Below are 22323 nucleotides of genomic sequence, written 5' to 3'. Positions count from 1 at the left end.
ATTAATCTCAGACTTCAATTCCTGGTGTTCTATATTTACCAGCAAATTTAGTTCCCTGTATCTGTCACATTCTCAATTCTCAGCAATATGTACTACTTAGCAATCTTGCAGCTTCTCCGCATTGAACGCTTCTTCAATTTTTGCCATATCCTGCAATTTCTGAAAAGCTGGCTCTCTGTACCTTGCAAAGTATCAAAATCAATCGATTGCTCAATGTCTTGTATATTCCCAAACTGCAGATATTTCTTTGTTCCCATATTAGCAAATTCTCCAATTATCATGAATTTTGCTTTTAGTAGCTTCTCTCAATGTTCAAGATGATCCCTTTAATTAAATTCGCTATCTCTATTAATGTGCATTTCCTATCTAAATATTTGGAACAACTTCTACTATCTCCTCATTTCCAGCTACTCCTCATTCATCTGAACCAATAATTTATCAATTTCACTCTTTGTCAGCAAACTTAGTTCTTTGTACGAAACAAATTCTCAGTTTGAAACAATTGCTTAGATTCAGGACGTTTGCTGCTTCTCCACATTCACCACAACTTCGATTTCTCCACATACTTCAATGTCATGAAATCTTGCTTTCCTTCTCTATCACAATGTCAGATTCTAGCAATTGTGCAATTAGAAGTACTATCGATATCTGCAGATATATCTCAATCTCAATATTTGTAAAGTCGCCAATTCCATGAAGTTAGCTTATTTTATCATCTCTTCCACTGACTGCAGCGATTTCTGGTTTCAATCAAATTCTGCACCTTCAATAATTCTCTACAGCTAATCGATATTAATATCTCAATTTCTGAAACTCCACACATTTCCAAATCTTCATTGTTCTAAACAGCGTTCAACTATTCCATTTCTCTTTTTCAACAAAACAGTTTATTGCTACCCAGCAAGTGCTCAGTTTCTTACAATAAATATCAATCAACACCTCTACAGTTTCTCTCTCTTTCCTGCAGTTGATCAACTTCTGGCATTTTCTCTGTCTGTAGATACATCTTAGTTCCCAGCTTAGGAGAATCTTCCATTTCCATGAATTTTTGCTACTTGAAGCATCTGTTCTTTCGCCCAATGCACAGCTTTCTCAACTTCCATCATTTTGTCCATCACTGCTATTTCAGCTCTCCAGCAGCATTAATATCTATATTTCTAAGCATATCCACATTTCTAACAATTCCCCATTAATCTCAGACTTCAATTCCTGGTGTTCTATATTTACCAGCAAATTTAGTTCCCTGTATCTGTCACATTCTCAATTCTCAGCAATATGTACTACTTAGCAATCTTGCAGCTTCTCCGCATTGAACGCTTCTTCAATTTCTGCCATATCCTACAAGTTCTGAAAAGCTGTCTCGCTGTATCTTGCAAAATATCAAAATCAATCGAATGCTCAATGTCTTGTATATTCTCAAACTGCAGATATTTCTTTGTTCCCATATTAGCAAATTCTCCAATTATCATGAATTTTGCTTTTAGTAGCTTCTCTCAATGTTCAAGATGATCCATTTAATTAATCTCGCTATCTCTATTAATGTGCATTTCCTATCTAAATATTTGGAACAACTTCTACTATCTCCTCATTTCCAGCTACTCCTCATTCATCTGAACCAATAATTTGTCAATTTCACTCTTTGTCAGCAATCTTAGTTCTCTGTACGTAACAAATTCTCAGTTTGAAGCAATTGCTTAGATTCAGGACGTTTGCAGGTTCTCCACATTCACCACAACTTTCATATCTCCATAGCATTCAATGTCACAAAATCTTGCTTTCCTTCTCTATCACAATGGCATTTTCTAGCAATTGTGCCAATTTGAAGTACTATCGATATCTGCAGATATATCTCAATCTCAATATCTGTAAAGTCGCCAATTCCATGAAGTTAGCTAATTTTATCATCCGCTCTTCCACTGACTGCAGAGATTTCTGGTTTCAATCAAATTCTGCACCTTCAATAATTTCTACAGCAAATCGATATTAATATCTCAATTTCTAACATTCCACACATTTCCAAAATCAATCCATTGCTCAATGTCTTCTATATTCCCTAACTGCAGATATTTCTTTGTTCCCACATTAGCAAATTCTCCAATTATCATGAATTTTGCTTTTAGTAGCTTCTCTCAATGTTCAAGATGATCCATTTAATTAATCACGCTATCTCCTTTAATGTGCATTTCCTATCTAAATATTTGGAATAACTTCTACTATCTCCTCATTTCCAGCTATCCTCATTCATCTGAACCAATAATTTATTTTTTTCAATCTTTGTCTGCAAACTTAGATCTCTGTACGTAACAAATTCTCAGTTTGAAGCAATTGCTTAGATTCAGGGACGTTTGCAGGTTCTCCACATTCACCACAACTTTCATATCTCCATAGCCTTCAATGTCACAAAATCTTGCTTTCCTTCTCTATCACAATGGCATTTTCTAGCAATTGTGCAATTTGAAGTACTATCGATATCTGCAGATATATCTCAATCTCAATATTTGTAAAGTCGCCAATTCCATGAAGTTAGCTTATTTTATCATCTCTTCCACTGACTGCAGCGATATCTGGTTTCAATCAAATTCTGCACCTTCAATAATTCTACAGCTAATCGATATTAATATCTCAATTTCTAAAACTCCACACATTTCCAAATCTTCATTGTTCTAAACAGCGTTCAACTATTCCATTTCTCTTTTTCAACAAATCAGTTATTGCTACCCAGCAAGTGCTCAGTTTCTTACAATAAATATCAATCAACACCTCTACAGTTTCTCTCCTTTCCTGCAGTTCATCAACTTCTGGCATTTTCTCTGTCTGTAGATACATCTTAGTTCCCAGCTTAGGAGAATCTTCCATTTCAGTGAATTTTACTAATTGAAGCATCTGTTCTTTCGCCCAATGCACAGCTTTCTCAACTTCCATCATTTTGTCCATCACTGCTATTTCAGCTCTCCAGCAGCATTAATATCTATATTTCTAAGCATATCCACATTTCTAACAATTCCCCATTAATCTCAGACTTCAATTCCTGGTGTTCTAAATTTACCAGCAAATTTAGTTCCCTGTATCTGTCACATTCTCAATTCTCAGCAATATGTACTACTTAGCAATCTTGCAGCTTCTCCGCATTGAACGCTTCTTCAATTTTTGCCATATCCTGCAATTTCTGAAAAGCTGGCTCTCTGTACCTTGCAAAGTATCAAAATCAATCGATTGCTCAATGTCTTGTATATTCCCAAACTGCAGATATTTCTTTGTTCCCATATTAGCAAATTCTCCAATTATCATGAATTTTGCTTTTAGTAGCTTCTCTCAATGTTCAAGATGATCCATTTAATTAATCTCGCTATCTCTATTAATGTGCATTTCCTATCTAAATATTTGGAACAACTTCTACTATCTCCTCATTTCCAGCTACTCCTCATTCATTGAAACAATAATTTATCAATTTCACTCTTTGTCAGCAATCTTAGTTCTCTGTACGTAACAAATTCTCAGTTTGAAGCAATTGCTTAGATTCAGGACGTTTGCAGGTTCTCCACATTCACCACAACTTTCATATCTCCATAGCCTTCAATGTCATGAAATCTTGCTTTCCTTCTCTATCACAATGTCAGATTCTAGCAATTGTGCAATAGAAGTACTATCGATATCTGCAGATATATCTCAATCTCAATATTTGTAAAGTCGCCAATTCCATGAAGTTAGCTTATTTTATCATCTCTTCCCACTGACTGCAGCGATTTCTGGTTTCAATCAAATTCTGCACCTTCAATAATTTCTACAGCTAATCGATATTAATATCTCAATTTCTGAAACTCCACACATTTCCAAATCTTCATTGTTCTAAACAGCGTTCAACTATTCCATTTCTCTTTTTCAACAAAACAGTTTATTGCTACCCAGCAAGTGCTCAGTTTCTTACAATAAAATATCAATCAACACCTCTACAGTTTCTCTCTCTTTCCTGCAGTTGATCAACTTCTGGCATTTTCTCTGTCTGTAGATACATCTTAGTTCCCAGCTTAGGAGAATCTTCCATTTCCATGAATTTTGCTACTTGAAACATCTGTTCTTTCGCCCAATGCACAGCTTTCTCAACTTCCATCATTTTGTCCATCACTGCTATTTCAGCTCTCCAGCAGCATTAATATCTATATTTCTAAGCATATCCACATTTCTAACAATTCCCCATTAATCTCAGACTTCAATTCCTGGTGTTCTATATTTACCAGCAAATTTAGTTCCCTGTATCTGTCACATTCTCAATTCTCAGCAATATGTACTACTTAGCAATCTTGCAGCTTCTCCGCATTGAACGCTTCTTCAATTTCTGCCATATCCTACAAGTTCTGAAAAGCTGTCTCGCTGTATCTTGCAAAATATCAAAATCAATCGAATGCTCAATGTCTTGTATATTCTCAAACTGCAGATATTTCTTTGTTCCCATATTAGCAAATTCTCCAATTATCATGAATTTTGCTTTTAGTAGCTTCTCTCAATGTTCAAGATGATCCATTTAATTAATCTCGCTATCTCTGTTAATGTGCATTTCCTATCTAAATATTTGGAACAACTTCTACTATCTCCTCATTTCCAGCTACTCCTCATTCATCTGAACCAATAATTTGTCAATTTCACTCTTTGTCAGCAATCTTAGTTCTCTGTACGTAACAAATTCTCAGTTTGAAGCAATTGCTTAGATTCAGGGACGTTTGCAGGTTCTCCACATTCACCACAACTTTCATATCTCCATAGCCTTCAATGTCACAAAATCTTGCTTTCCTTCTCTATCACAATGGCATTTTCTAACAATTGTGCAATTTGAAGTACTATCGATATCTGCAGATATATCTCAATCTCAATATCTGTAAAGTCGCCAATTCCATGAAGTTAGCTAATTTTATCATCCGCTCTTCCACTGACTGCAGAGATTTCTGGTTTCAATCAAATTCTGCACCTTCAATAATTTCTACAGCAAATCGATATTAATATCTCAATTTCTAACATTCCACACATTTCCAAAATCAATCCATTGCTCAATGTCTTCTATATTCCCTAACTGCAGATATTTCTTTGTTCCCACATTAGCAAATTCCCCAATTATCATGAATTTTGCTTTTAGTAGCTTCTCTCAATGTTCAAGATGATCCACTTAATTAATCTCGCTATCTCCTTTAATGTGCATTTCCTATCTAAATATTTGGAATAACTTCTACTATCTCCTCATTTCCAGCTATCCTCATTCATCTGAACCAATAATTTATTTTTTTCAATCTTTGTCTGCAAACTTAGATCTCTTTACGTAACGAATTCTCAGTTTGAAGCAATTGGTTAGATTCAGGACGTTTGCCGGTTCTCCACATTCACCACAACTTCCATATCTCCATATACTTCAATGTCATGAAATCTTGCTTTCCTTCTCTATCACAATGTCAGATTCTAGCAATTGTGCAATTTGAAGTACTATCGATATCTGCAGATATATCTCAATCTCAATATTTGTAAAGTCGCCAATTCCATGAAGTTAGCTTATTTTATCATCTCTTCCACTGACTGCAGCGATTTCTGGTTTCAATCAAATTCTGCACCTTCAATAATTTCTACAGCTAATCGATATTAATATCTCAATTTCTAAAACTCCACACATTTCCAAATCTTCATTGTTCTAAACAGCGTTCAACTATTCCATTTCTCTTTTTCAACAAATCAGTTTATTGCTACCCAGCAAGTGCTCAGTTTCTTACAATAAATATCAATCAACACCTCTACAGTTTCTCTCCCTTTCCTGCAGTTGATCAACTTCTGGCATTTTCTCTGTCTGTAGATACATCTTAGTTCCCAGCTTAGGAGAATCTTCCATTTCCATGAATTTTGCTACTTGAAGCATCTGTTCTTTCGCCCAATGCACAGCTTTCTCAACTTCCATCATTTTGTCCATCACTGCTATTTCAGCTCTCCAGCAGCATTAATATCGATATTTCTAAGCATATCCACATTTCTAACAATTCCCCATTAATCTCAGACTTCAATTCCTGGTGTTCTATATTTACCAGCAAATTTAGTTCCCTGTATCTGTCACATTCTCAATTCTCAGCAATATGTACTACTTAGCAATCTTGCAGCTTCTCCGCATTGAACGCTTCTTCAATTTTTGCCATATCCTGCAATTTCTGGAAAAGCTGGCTCTCTGTACCTTGCAAAGTATCAAAATCAATCGATTGCTCAATGTCTTGTATATTCCCAAACTGCAGATATTTCTTTGTTCCCATATTAGCAAATTCTCCAATTATCATGAATTTTGCTTTTAGTAGCTTCTCTCAATGTTCAAGATGATCCCTTTAATTAAATTCGCTATCTCTATTAATGTGCATTTCCTATCTAAATATTTGGAACAACTTCTACTATCTCCTCATTTCCAGCTACTCCTCATTCATCTGAACCAATAATTTATCAATTTCACTCTTTGTCAGCAAACTTAGTTCTTTGTACGAAACAAATTCTCAGTTTGAAACAATTGCTTAGATTCAGGACGTTTGCTGCTTCTCCACATTCACCACAACTTCGATTTCTCCACATACTTCAATGTCATGAAATCTTGCTTTCCTTCTCTATCACAATGTCAGATTCTAGCAATTGTGCAATTAGAAGTACTATCGATATCTGCAGATATATCTCAATCTCAATATTTGTAAAGTCGCCAATTCCATGAAGTTAGCTTATTTTATCATCTCTTCCACTGACTGCAGCGATTTCTGGTTTCAATCAAATTCTGCACCTTCAATAATTTCTACAGCTAATCGATATTAATATCTCAATTTCTGAAACTCCACACATTTCCAAATCTTCATTGTTCTAAACAGCGTTCAACTATTCCATTTCTCTTTTTCAACAAAACAGTTTATTGCTACCCAGCAAGTGCTCAGTTTCTTACAATAAATATCAATCAACACCTCTACAGTTTCTCTCTCTTTCCTGCAGTTGATCAACTTCTGGCATTTTCTCTGTCTGTAGATACATCTTAGTTCCCAGCTTAGGAGAATCTTCCATTTCCATGAATTTTGCTACTTGAAGCATCTGTTCTTTCGCCCAATGCACAGCTTTCTCAACTTCCATCATTTTGTCCATCACTGCTATTTCAGCTCTCCAGCAGCATTAATATCTATATTTCTAAGCATATCCACATTTCTAACAATTCCCCATTAATCTCAGACTTCAATTCCTGGTGTTCTATATTTACCAGCAAATTTAGTTCCCTGTATCTGTCACATTCTCAATTCTCAGCAATATGTACTACTTAGCAATCTTGCAGCTTCTCCGCATTGAACGCTTCTTCAATTTCTGCCATATCCTACAAGTTCTGAAAAGCTGTCTCGCTGTATCTTGCAAAATATCAAAATCAATCGAATGCTCAATGTCTTGTATATTCTCAAACTGCAGATATTTCTTTGTTCCCATATTAGCAAATTCTCCAATTATCATGAATTTTGCTTTTAGTAGCTTCTCTCAATGTTCAAGATGATCCATTTAATTAATCTCGCTATCTCTGTTAATGTGCATTTCCTATCTAAATATTTGGAACAACTTCTACTATCTCCTCATTTCCAGCTACTCCTCATTCATCTGAACCAATAATTTGTCAATTTCACTCTTTGTCAGCAATCTTAGTTCTCTGTACGTAACAAATTCTCAGTTTGAAGCAATTGCTTAGATTCAGGACGTTTGCAGGTTCTCCACATTCACCACAACTTTCATATCTCCATAGCCTTCAATGTCACAAAATCTTGCTTTCCTTCTCTATCACAATGGCATTTTCTAACAATTGTGCAATTTGAAGTACTATCGATATCTGCAGATATATCTCAATCTCAATATCTGTAAAGTCGCCAATTCCATGAAGTTAGCTAATTTTATCATCCGCTCTTCCACTGACTGCAGAGATTTCTGGTTTCAATCAAATTCTGCACCTTCAATAATTTCTACAGCAAATCGATATTAATATCTCAATTTCTAACATTCCACACATTTCCAAAATCAATCCATTGCTCAATGTCTTCTATATTCCCTAACTGCAGATATTTCTTTGTTCCCACATTAGCAAATTCTCCAATTATCATGAATTTTGCTTTTAGTAGCTTCTCTCAATGTTCAAGATGATCACTTAATTAATCTCGCTATCTCCTTTAATGTGCATTTCCTATCTAAATATTTGGAATAACTTCTACTATCTCCTCATTTCCAGCTACTCCTCATTCATCTGAACCAATAATTTGTCAATTTCACTCTTTGTCAGCAATCTTAGTTCTCTGTACGTAACAAATTCTCAGTTTGAAGCAATTGCTTAGATTCAGGACGTTTGCAGGTTCTCCACATTCACCACAACTTTCATATCTCCATAGCCTTCAATGTCACAAAATCTTGCTTTCCTTCTCTATCACAATGGCATTTTCTAACAATTGTGCAATTTGAAGTACTATCGATATCTGCAGATATATCTCAATCTCAATATCTGTAAAGTCGCCAATTCCATGAAGTTAGCTCAATTTATCATCCGCTCTTCCACTGACTGCAGAGATTTCTGGTTTCAATCAAATTCTGCACCTTCAATAATTTCTACAGCAAATCGATATTAATATCTCAATTTCTAACATTCCACACATTTCCAAAATCAATCCATTGCTCAATGTCTTCTATATTCCCTAACTGCAGATATTTCTTTGTTCCCACATTAGCAAATTCTCCAATTATCATGAATTTTGCTTTTAGTAGCTTCTCTCAATGTTCAAGATGATCCACTTAATTAATCTCGCTATCTCCTTTAATGTGCATTTCCTATCTAAATATTTGGAATAACTTCTACTATCTCCTCATTTCCAGCTATCCTCATTCATCTGAACCAATAATTTATTTTTTTCAATCTTTGTCTGCAAACTTAGATCTCTTTACGTAACGAATTCTCAGTTTGAAGCAATTGGTTAGATTCAGGACGTTTGCCGGTTCTCCACATTCACCACAACTTCCATATCTCCATATACTTCAATGTCATGAAATCTTGCTTTCCTTCTCTATCACAATGTCAGATTCTAGCAATTGTGCAATTTGAAGTACTATCGATATCTGCAGATATATCTCAATCTCAATATTTGTAAAGTCGCCAATTCCATGAAGTTAGCTTATTTTATCATCTCTTCCACTGACTGCAGCGATTTCTGGTTTCAATCAAATTCTGCACCTTCAATAATTTCTACAGCTAATCGATATTAATATCTCAATTTCTAAAACTCCACACATTTCCAAATCTTCATTGTTCTAAACAGCGTTCAACTATTCCATTTCTCTTTTTCAACAAATCAGTTTATTGCTACCCAGCAAGTGCTCAGTTTCTTACAATAAATATCAATCAACACCTCTACAGTTTCTCTCCCTTTCCTGCAGTTGATCAACTTCTGGCATTTTCTCTGTCTGTAGATACATCTTAGTTCCCAGCTTAGGAGAATCTTCCATTTCCATGAATTTTGCTACTTGAAGCATCTGTTCTTTCGCCCAATGCACAGCTTTCTCAACTTCCATCATTTTGTCCATCACTGCTATTTCAGCTCTCCAGCAGCATTAATATCGATATTTCTAAGCATATCCACATTTCTAACAATTCCCCATTAATCTCAGACTTCAATTCCTGGTGTTCTATATTTACCAGCAAATTTAGTTCCCTGTATCTGTCACATTCTCAATTCTCAGCAATATGTACTACTTAGCAATCTTGCAGCTTCTCCGCATTGAACGCTTCTTCAATTTTTTGCCATATCCTGCAATTTCTGAAAAGCTGGCTCTCTGTACCTTGCAAAGTATCAAAATCAATCGATTGCTCAATGTCTTGTATATTCCCAAACTGCAGATATTTCTTTGTTCCCATATTAGCAAATTCTCCAATTATCATGAATTTTGCTTTTAGTAGCTTCTCTCAATGTTCAAGATGATCCCTTTAATTAAATTCGCTATCTCTATTAATGTGCATTTCCTATCTAAATATTTGGAACAACTTCTACTATCTCCTCATTTCCAGCTACTCCTCATTCATCTGAACCAATAATTTATCAATTTCACTCTTTGTCAGCAAACTTAGTTCTTTGTACGAAACAAATTCTCAGTTTGAAACAATTGCTTAGATTCAGGACGTTTGCTGCTTCTCCACATTCACCACAACTTCGATTTCTCCACATACTTCAATGTCATGAAATCTTGCTTTCCTTCTCTATCACAATGTCAGATTCTAGCAATTGTGCAATTAGAAGTACTATCGATATCTGCAGATATATCTCAATCTCAATATTTGTAAAGTCGCCAATTCCATGAAGTTAGCTTATTTTATCATCTCTTCCACTGACTGCAGCGATTTCTGGTTTCAATCAAATTCTGCACCTTCAATAATTTCTACAGCTAATCGATATTAATATCTCAATTTCTGAAACTCCACACATTTCCAAATCTTCATTGTTCTAAACAGCGTTCAACTATTCCATTTCTCTTTTTCAACAAAACAGTTTATTGCTACCCAGCAAGTGCTCAGTTTCTTACAATAAATATCAATCAACACCTCTACAGTTTCTCTCTCTTTCCTGCAGTTGATCAACTTCTGGCATTTTCTCTGTCTGTAGATACATCTTAGTTCCCAGCTTAGGAGAATCTTCCATTTCCATGAATTTTGCTACTTGAAGCATCTGTTCTTTCGCCCAATGCACAGCTTTCTCAACTTCCATCATTTTGTCCATCACTGCTATTTCAGCTCTCCAGCAGCATTAATATCTATATTTCTAAGCATATCCACATTTCTAACAATTCCCCATTAATCTCAGACTTCAATTCCTGGTGTTCTATATTTACCAGCAAATTTAGTTCCCTGTATCTGTCACATTCTCAATTCTCAGCAATATGTACTACTTAGCAATCTTGCAGCTTCTCCGCATTGAACGCTTCTTCAATTTCTGCCATATCCTACAAGTTCTGAAAAGCTGTCTCGCTGTATCTTGCAAAATATCAAAATCAATCGAATGCTCAATGTCTTGTATATTCTCAAACTGCAGATATTTCTTTGTTCCCATATTAGCAAATTCTCCAATTATCATGAATTTTGCTTTTAGTAGCTTCTCTCAATGTTCAAGATGATCCATTTAATTAATCTCGCTATCTCTGTTAATGTGCATTTCCTATCTAAATATTTGGAACAACTTCTACTATCTCCTCATTTCCAGCTACTCCTCATTCATCTGAACCAATAATTTGTCAATTTCACTCTTTGTCAGCAATCTTAGTTCTCTGTACGTAACAAATTCTCAGTTTGAAGCAATTGCTTAGATTCAGGACGTTTGCAGGTTCTCCACATTCACCACAACTTTCATATCTCCATAGCCTTCAATGTCACAAAATCTTGCTTTCCTTCTCTATCACAATGGCATTTTCTAACAATTGTGCAATTTGAAGTACTATCGATATCTGCAGATATATCTCAATCTCAATATCTGTAAAGTCGCCAATTCCATGAAGTTAGCTAATTTTATCATCCGCTCTTCCACTGACTGCAGAGATTTCTGGTTTCAATCAAATTCTGCACCTTCAATAATTTCTACAGCAAATCGATATTAATATCTCAATTTCTAACATTCCACACATTTCCAAAATCAATCCATTGCTCAATGTCTTCTATATTCCCTAACTGCAGATATTTCTTTGTTCCCACATTAGCAAATTCTCCAATTATCATGAATTTTGCTTTTAGTAGCTTCTCTCAATGTTCAAGATGATCCACTTAATTAATCTCGCTATCTCCTTTAATGTGCATTTCCTATCTAAATATTTGGAATAACTTCTACTATCTCCTCATTTCCAGCTATCCTCATTCATCTGAACCAATAATTTATTTTTTTTCAATCTTTGTCTGCAAACTTAGATCTCTTTACGTAACGAATTCTCAGTTTGAAGCAATTGGTTAGATTCAGGACGTTTGCCGGTTCTCCACATTCACCACAACTTCCATATCTCCATATACTTCAATGTCATGAAATCTTGCTTTCCTTCTCTATCACAATGTCAGATTCTAGCAATTGTGCAATTTGAAGTACTATCGATATCTGCAGATATATCTCAATCTCAATATTTGTAAAGTCGCCAATTCCATGAAGTTAGCTTATTTTATCATCTCTTCCACTGACTGCAGCGATTTCTGGTTTCAATCAAATTCTGCACCTTCAATAATTTCTACAGCTAATCGATATTAATATCTCAATTTCTAAAACTCCACACATTTCCAAATCTTCATTGTTCTAAACAGCGTTCAACTATTCCATTTCTCTTTTTCAACAAATCAGTTTATTGCTACCCAGCAAGTGCTCAGTTTCTTAAAATAAATATCAATCAACACCTCTACAGTTTCTCTCTCTTTCCTGCAGTTGATCAACTTCTGGCATTTTCTCTGACTGTAGATACATCTTAGTTCCCAGCTTAGGAGAATCTTCCATTTCCATGAATTTTGCTACTTGAAGCATCTGTTCTTTCGCCCAATGCACAGCTTTCTCAACTTCCATCATTTTGTCCATCACTGCTATTTCAGCTCTCCAGCAGCATTAATATCTATATTTCTAAGCATATCCACATTTCTATCAATTCCCCATTAATCTCAGACTTCAATTCCTGGTGTTCTATATTTACCAGCAAATTTAGTTCCCTGTATCTGTCACATTCTCAATTCTCAGCAATATGTACTACTTAGCAATCTTGCAGCTTCTCCGCATTGAACGCTTCTTCAATTTTTGCCATATCCTGCAAATTCTGAAAAGCTGGCTCTCTGTACCTTGCAAAGTATCAAAATCAATCGAGTGCTCAATGTCTTGTATATTCTCAAACTGCAGGTATTTCTTTGTTCCCATATTAGCAAATTCTCCAATTATCATGAATTTTGCTTTTAGTAGCTTCTCTCAATGTTCAAGATGATCCATTTAATTAATCTCGCTATCTCTATTAATGTGCATTTCCTATCTAAATATTTGGAACAACTTCTACTATCTCCTCATTTCCAGCTACTCCTCATTCATTGAAACAATAATTTATCAATTTCACTCTTTGTCAGCAATCTTAGTTCTCTGTACGTAACAAATTCTCAGTTTGAAGCAATTGCTTAGATTCAGGACGTTTGCAGGTTCTCCACATTCACCACAACTTTCATATCTCCATAGCCTTCAATGTCACAAAATCTTGCTTTCCTTCTCTATCACAATGGCATTTTCTAGCAATTGTGCAATTTGAAGTACTATCGATATCTGCAGATATATCTCAATCTCAATATCTGTAAAGTCGCCAATTCCATGAAGTTAGCTAATTTTATCATCCGCTCTTCCACTGACTGCAGAGATTTCTGGTTTCAATCAAATTCTGCACCTTCAATAATTTCTACAGCTAATCGATATTAATATCTCAATTTCTAAAACTCCACACATTTCCAAATCTTCATTGTTCTAAACAGCGTTCAACTACTCCATTTCTCTTTTTCAACAAATCAGTTTATTGCTATCCAGCAAGTGCTCAGTTTCTTACAATAAATATCAATCAACACCTCTACAGTTTCTCTCTCTTTCCTGCAGTTGATCAACTTCTGGCATTTTCTCTGTCTGTAGATACATCTTAGTTCCCAGCTTAAGAGAATCTTCCATTTCCATGAATTTTGCTACTTGAAGCATCTGTTCTTTCGCCCAATGCACAGCTTTCTCAACTTCCATCATTTTGTCCATCACTGCTATTTCAGCTCTCCAGCAGCATTAATATCTATATTTCTAAGCATATCCACATTTCTAACAATTCCCCATTAATCTCAGACTTCAATTCCTGGTGTTCTATATTTACCAGCAAATTTAGTTCCCTGTATCTGTCACATTCTCAATTCTCAGCAATATGTACTACTTAGCAATCTTGCAGCTTCTCCGCATTGAACGCTTCTTCAATTTTTGCCATATCCTGCAAATTCTGAAAAGCTGGCTCTCTGTATCTTGCAAAATATCAAAATCAATCGAATGCTCAATGTCTTGTATATTCTCAAACTGCAGATATTTCTTTGTTCCCATCTTAGCAAATTCTCCAATTATCATGAATTTTGCTTTTAGTAGCTTCTCTCAATGTTCAAGATTATCCATTTAATTAATCTTGCTATCTCTATTAATGTGCATTTCCTATCTAAATATTTGGAACAACTTCTACTATCTCCTCATTTCCAGTTACTCCTCATTCATCTGAACCAAAAATTTATCAATTTCAGTCTTTGTCAGCAAACCTAGTTCTTTTTACGTAACAAATTCTCAGTTTGAAGCTATTGCTTAGATTCAGGACGTTTGCTGGTTCTCCACATTCACCACAACTTCCATATCTCCATAGCCTTCAATGTCACAAAATCTTGCTTTCCTTCTCTATCACAATGGCATTTTCTAGCAATTGTGCAATTTGAAGTACTATCGATATCTGCAGATATATCTCAATCTCAATATCTGTAAAGTCGCCAATTCCATGAAGTTAGCTAATTTTATCATCCGCTCTTCCACTGACTGCAGAGATTTCTGGTTTCAATCAAATTCTGCACCTTCAATAATTTCTACAGCAAATCGATATTAATATCTCAATTTCTAACATTCCACACATTTCCAAAATCAATCCATTGCTCAATGTCTTCTATATTCCCTAACTGCAGATATTTCTTTGTTCCCACATTAGCAAATTCTCCAATTATCATGAATTTTGCTTTTAGTAGCTTCTCTCAATGTTCAAGATGATCTATTTAATTAATCTCGCTATCTCCTTTAATGTGCATTTCCTATCTAAATATTTGGAATAACTTCTACTATCTCCTCATTTCCATCTATCCTCATTCATCTGAACCAATAATTTATTTTTTTCAATCTTTGTCTGCAAACTTAGATCTCTTTACGTAACGAATTCTCAGTTTGAAGCAATTGGTTAGATTCAGGACGTTTGCCGGTTCTCCACATTCACCACAACTTCCATATCTCCATATACTTCAATGTCATGAAATCTTGCTTTCCTTCTCTATCACAATGTCAGATTCTAGCAATTGTGCAATTTGAAGTACTATCGATATCTGCAGATATATCTCAATCTCAATATTTGTAAAGTCGCCAATTCCATGAAGTTAGCTTATTTTATCATCTCTTCCACTGACTGCAGCGAGTTCTGGTTTCAATCAAATTCTGCACCTTCAATAATTTCTACAGCTAATCGATATTAATATCTCAATTTCTAAAACTCCACACATTTCCAAATCTTCATTGTTCTAAACAGCATTCAACTATTCCATTTCTCTTTTTCAACAAATCAGTTTATTGCTACCCAGCAAGTGCTCAGTTTCTTAAAATAAATATCAATCAACACCTCTACAGTTTCTCTCTCTTTCCTGCAGTTGATCAACTTCTGGCATTTTCTCTGACTGTAGATACATCTTAGTTCCCAGCTTAGGAGAATCTTCCATTTCCATGAATTTTGCTACTTGAAGCATCTGTTCTTTCGCCCAATGCACAGCTTTCTCAACTTCCATCATTTTGTCCATCACTGCTATTTCAGCTCCTCAGCAGCATTAATATCTATATTTCTAAGCATATCCACATTTCTATCAATTCCCCATTAATCTCAGACTTCAATTCCTGGTGTTCTATATTTACCAGCAAATTTAGTTCCCTGTATCTGTCACATTCTCAATTCTCAGCAATATGTACTACTTAGCAATCTTGCAGCTTCTCCGCATTGAACGCTTCTTCAATTTTTGCCATATCCTGCAAATTCTGAAAAGCTGGCTCTCTGTACCTTGCAAAGTATCAAAATCAATCGAATGCTCAATGTCTTGTATATTCTCAAACTGCAGGTATTTCTTTGTTCCCATATTAGCAAATTCTCCAATTATCATGAATTTTGCTTTTAGTAGCTTCTCTCAATGTTCAAGATGATCCATTTAATTAATCTCGCTATCTCTATTAATGTACATTTCCTATCTAAATATTTGGAACAACTTCTACTATCTCCTCATTTCCAGCTACTCCTCATTCATTGAAACAATAATTTATCAATTTCACTCTTTGTCAGCAATCTTAGTTCTCTGTACGTAACAAATTCTCAGTTTGAAGCATTTGGTTAGATTCAGGACATTTGCAGGTTCTCCACATTCACCACAACTTTCATATCTCCATAGCCTTCAATGTCACAAAATCTTGCTTTCCTTCTCTATCACAATGGCATTTTCTAGCAATTGTGCAATTTGAAGTACTATCGATATCTGCAGATATATCTCAATCTCAATATCTGTAAAGTCGCCAATTCCATGAAGTTAGCTAATTTTATCATCCGCTCTTCCACTGACTGCAGAGATTTCTGGTTTCAATCAAATTCTGCACCTTCAATAATTTCTACAGCTAATCGATATTAATATCTCAATTTCTAACATTCCACACATTTCCAAAATCAATCCATTGCTCAATGTCTTCTATATTCCCTAACTGCAGATATTTCTTTGTTCCCACATTAGCAAATTCTCCAATTATCATGAATTTTGCTTTTAGTAGCTTCTCTCAATGTTCAAGATGATCCATTTAATTAATCTCGCTATCTCCTTTAATGTGCATTTCCTATCTAAATATTTGGAATAACTTCTACTATCTCCTCATTTCCATCTATCCTCATTCATCTGAACCAATAATTTATTTTTTTCAATCTTTGTCTGCAAACTTAGATCTCTTTACGTAACGAATTCTCAGTTTGAAGCAATTGGTTAGATTCAGGACGTTTGCCGGTTCTCCACATTCACCACAACTTCCATATCTCCATATACTTCAATGTCATGAAATCTTGCTTTCCTTCTCTATCACAATGTCAGATTCTAGCAATTGTGCAATTTGAAGTACTATCGATATCTGCAGATATATCTCAATCTCAATATTTGTAAAGTCGCCAATTCCATGAAGTTAGCTTATTTTATCATCTCTTCCACTGACTGCAGCGAGTTCTGGTTTCAATCAAATTCTGCACCTTCAATAATTTCTACAGCTAATCGATATTAATATCTCAATTTCTAAAACTCCACACATTTCCAAATCTTCATTGTTCAAAACAGCGTTCAACTATTCCATTTCTCTTTTTCAACAAATCAGTTTATTGCTACCCAGCAAGTGCTCAGTTTCTTAAAATAAATATCAATCAACACCTCTACAGTTTCTCTCTCTTTCCTGCAGTTGATCAACTTCTGGCATTTTCTCTGTCTGTAGATACATCTTAGTTCCCAGCTTAAGAGAATCTTCCATTTCCATGAATTTTGCTACTTGAAGCATCTGTTCTTTCGCCCAATGCACAGCTTTCTCAACTTCCATCATTTTGTCCATCACTGCTATTTCAGCTCTCCAGCAGCATTAATATCTATATTTCTAAGCATATCCACATTTCTAACAATTCCCCATTAATCTCAGACTTCAATTCCTGGTGTTCTATATTTACCAGCAAATTTAGTTCCCTGTATCTGTCACATTCTCAATTCTCAGCAATATGTACTACTTAGCAATCTTGCAGCTTCTCCGCATTGAACGCTTCTTCAATTTTTGCCATATCCTGCAAATTCTGAAAAGCTGGCTCTCTGTATCTTGCAAAATATCAAAATCAATCGAATGCTCAATGTCTTGTATATTCTCAAACTGCAGATATTTCTTTGTTCCCATCTTAGCAAATTCTCCAATTATCATGAATTTTGCTTTTAGTAGCTTCTCAATGTTCAAGATTATCCATTTAATTAATCTTGCTATCTCTATTAATGTGCACTTCCTATCTAAATATTTGGAACAACTTCTACTATCTCCTCATTTCCAGCTACTCCTCATTCATCTGAACCAAAAATTTATCAATTTCAGTCTTTGTCAGCAAACCTAGTTCTTTTTATGTAACAAATTCTCAGTTTGAAGCTATTGCTTAGATTCAGGACGTTTGCTGGTTCTCCACATTCACCATAACTTCCATATCTCCATAGCATTCAATGTCACAAAATCTTGCTTTCCTTCTCTATCACAATGGCATTTTCTAGCAATTGTGCAATTTGAAGTACTATCGATATCTGCAGATATATCTCAATCTCAATATCTGTAAAGTCGCCAATTCCATGAAGTTAGCTAATTTTATCATCCGCTCTTCCACTGACTGCAGAGATTTCTGGTTTCAATCAAATTCTGCACCTTCAATAATTTCTACAGCAAATCGATATTAATATCTCAATTTCTAACATTCCACACATTTCCAAAATCAATCCATTGCTCAATGTCTTCTATATTCCCTAACTGCAGATATTTCTTTGTTCCCACATTAGCAAATTCTCCAATTATCATGAATTTTGCTTTTAGTAGCTTCTCTCAATGTTCAAGATGATCCATTTAATTAATCTCGCTATCTCCTTTAATGTGCATTTCCTATCTAAATATTTGGAATAACTTCTACTATCTCCTCATTTCCATCTATCCTCATTCATCTGAACCAATAATTTATTTTTTTCAATCTTTGTCTGCAAACTTAGATCTCTTTACGTAACGAATTCTCAGTTTGAAGCAATTGGTTAGATTCAGGACGTTTGCCGGTTCTCCACATTCACCACAACTTCCATATCTCCATATACTTCAATGTCATGAAATCTTGCTTTCCTTCTCTATCACAATGTCAGATTCTAGCAATTGTGCAATTTGAAGTACTATCGATATCTGCAGATATATCTCAATCTCAATATTTGTAAAGTCGCCAATTCCATGAAGTTAGCTTATTTTATCATCTCTTCCACTGACTGCAGCGAGTTCTGGTTTCAATCAAATTCTGCACCTTCAATAATTTCTACAGCTAATCGATATTAATATCTCAATTTCTAAAACTCCACACATTTCCAAATCTTCATTGTTCTAAACAGCGTTCAACTATTCCATTTCTCTTTTTCAACAAATCAGTTTATTGCTACCCAGCAAGTGCTCAGTTTCTTAAAATAAATATCAATCAACACCTCTACAGTTTCTCTCTCTTTCCTGCAGTTGATCAACTTCTGGCATTTTCTCTGACTGTAGATACATCTTAGTTCCCAGCTTAGGAGAATCTTCCATTTCCATGAATTTTGCTACTTGAAGCATCTGTTCTTTCGCCCAATGCACAGCTTTCTCAACTTCCATCATTTTGTCCATCACTGCTATTTCAGCTCTCCAGCAGCATTAATATCTATATTTCTAAGCATATCCACATTTCTATCAATTCCCCATTAATCTCAGACTTCAATTCCTGGTGTTCTATATTTACCAGCAAATTTAGTTCCCTGTATCTGTCACATTCTCAATTATCAGCAATATGTACTACTTAGCAATCTTGCAGCTTCTCCGCATTGAACGCTTCTTCAATTTTTGCCATATCCTGCAAATTCTGAAAAGCTGGCTCTCTGTACCTTGCAAAGTATCAAAATCAATCGAATGCTCAATGTCTTGTATATTCTCAAACTGCAGGTATTTCTTTGTTCCCATATTAGCAAATTCTCCAATTATCATGAATTTTGCTTTTAGTAGCTTCTCTCAATGTTCAAGATGATCCATTTAATTAATCTCGCTATCTCTATTAATGTGCATTTCCTATCTAAATATTTGGAACAACTACTATCTCCTCATTTCCAGCTACTCCTCATTCATTGAAACAATAATTTATCAATTTCACTCTTTGTCAGCAATCTTAGTTCTCTGTACGTAACAAATTCTCAGTTTGAAGCATTTGGTTAGATTCAGGACGTTTGCAGGTTCTCCACATTCACCACAACTTTCATATCTCCATAGCCTTCAATGTCACAAAATCTTGCTTTCCTTCTCTATCACAATGGCATTTTCTAGCAATTGTGCAATTTGAAGTACTATCGATATCTGCAGATATATCTCAATCTCAATATCTGTAAAGTCGCCAATTCCATGAAGTTAGCTAATTTTATCATCCGCTCTTCCACTGACTGCAGAGATTTCTGGTTTCAATCAAATTCTGCACCTTCAATAATTTCTACAGCTAATCGATATTAATATCTCAATTTCTAAAACTCCACACATTTCCAAATCTTCATTGTTCTAAACAGCGTTCAACTACTCCATTTCTCTTTTTCAACAAATCAGTTTATTGCTATCCAGCAAGTGCTCAGTTTCTTACAATAAATATCAATCAACAGCTCTACAGTTTCTCTCTCTTTCCTGCAATTGATCAACTTCTGGCATTTTCTCTGTCTGTAGATACATCTTAGTTCCCAGCTTAGGAGAATCTTCCATTTCCATGAATTTTGCTACTTGAAGCATCTGTTCTTTCGCCCAATGCACAGCTTTCTCAACTTCCATCATTTTGTCCATCACTGCTATTTCAGCTCTCCAGCAGCATTAATATCTATATTTCTAAGCATATCCACATTTCTAACAATTCCCCATTAATCTCAGACTTCAATTCCTGGTGTTCTATATTTACCAGCAAATTTAGTTCCCTGTAACTGTCACATTCTCAATTCTCAGCAATATGTACTACTTAGCAATCTTGCAGCTTCTCCGCATTGAACGCTTCTTCAATTTTTGCCATATCCTGCAAATTCTGAAAAGCTGGCTCTCTGTATCTTGCAAAATATCAAAATGAATCGAATGCTCAATGTCTTGTATATTCTCAAACTGCAGATATTTCTTTGTTCCCATCTTAGCAAATTCTCCAATTATCATGAATTTTGCTTTTAGTAGCTTCTCTCAATGTTCATGATGATCCATTTAATTAATCTCGCTATCACTATTAATGTGCATTTCCTATCTAAATATTTGGAACAACTTCTACTATCTCCTCATTTCCAGCTACTCCTCATTCATTGAAACAATAATTTATCAATTTCACTCTTTGTCAGCAATCTTAGTTCTCTGTACGTAACAAATTCTCAGTTTCAAGCAATTGGATAGATTCAGGACGTTTGCAGGTTCTCCACATTCACCACAACTTCCATATCTCCATATACTTCAATGTCATGAAAACTTGCTTTCCTTCTCTATCACAATGTCAGATTCTAGCAATTGTGCAATTTGAAGTACTATCGATATCTGCAGATATATCTCAATCTCAATATTTGTAAAGTCGCCAATTCCATGAAGTTAGCTTATTTTATCATCTCTTCCACTGACTGCAGCGATTTCTGGTTTCAATCAAATTCTGCACCTTCAATAATTTCTACAGCTAATCGATATTAATATCTCAATTTCTAAAACTCCACACATTTCCAAATCTTCATTGTTCTAAACAGCGTTCAACTACTCCATTTCTCTTTTTCAACAAATCAGTTTATTGCTACCCAGCAAGTGCTCAGTTTCTTACAATAAATATCAATCAACACCTCTACAGTTTCTCTCTCTTTCCTGCAGTTGATCAACTTCTGGCATTTTCTCTGTCTGTAGTTACATCTTAGTTCCCAGCTTAGGAGAATCTTCCATTTCCATGAATTTTGCTACTTGAAGCATCTGTTCTTTCGCCCAATGCACAGCTTTCTCAACTTCCATCAATTTGTCCATCACTGCTATTTCAGCTCTCCAGCAGCATTAATATCTATATTTCTAAGCATATCCACATTTCTAACAATTCCCCATTAATCTCAGACTTCAATTCCTGGTGTTCTATATTTACCAGCAAATTTAGTTCCCTGTATCTGTCACATTCTCAATTCTCAGCAATATGTACTACTTAGCAATCTTGCAGCTTCTCCGCATTGAACGCTTCTTCAATTTCTGCCATATCCTACAAGTTCTGAAAAGCTGTCTCGCTGTATCTTGCAAAATATCAAAATCAATCGAATGCTCAATGTCTTGTATATTCTCAAACTGCAGATATTTCTTTGTTCCCATCTTAGCAAATTCTCCAATTATCATGAATTTTGCTTTTAGTAGCTTCTCTCAATGTTCAAGATGATCCATTTAATTAATCTCGCTATCTCTATTAATGTGCATTTCCTATCTAAATATTTGGAACAACTTCTACTATCTCCTCATTTCCAGCTACTCCTCATTCATCTGAACCAATAATTTATCAATTTCACTCTTTGTCAGCAATCTTAGTTCTCTGTACGTAACAAATTCTCAGTTTGAAGCAATTGCTTAGATTCAGGACGTTTGCAGGTTCTCCACATTCACCACAACTTTCATATCTCCATAGCCTTCAATGTCACAAAATCTTGCTTTCCTTCTCTATCACAATGGCATTTTCTAGCAATTGTGCAATTTGAAGTACTATCGA

At 35.1% G+C, this 22323-nt stretch overlaps 1 protein-coding gene across 1 annotated transcript in view; it reads left to right on the top strand.

The window, feature by feature from the left end:
• appl2 (adaptor protein, phosphotyrosine interaction, PH domain and leucine zipper containing 2) overlaps positions 1–22323 on the top strand; it is a 719236-nt gene that overhangs the window by 7316 nt on the left and 689597 nt on the right. The window lies entirely within an intron of this gene.

The sequence above is a fragment of the Carcharodon carcharias genome, chromosome 13 (genome assembly GCF_017639515.1).
Source record: "Carcharodon carcharias isolate sCarCar2 chromosome 13, sCarCar2.pri, whole genome shotgun sequence".
Lineage (NCBI taxonomy): Eukaryota > Metazoa > Chordata > Chondrichthyes > Lamniformes > Lamnidae > Carcharodon > Carcharodon carcharias.
Note: the sequence above shows the minus strand (reverse complement) of the source record. Positions and strands in the feature narration are given on the sequence as shown.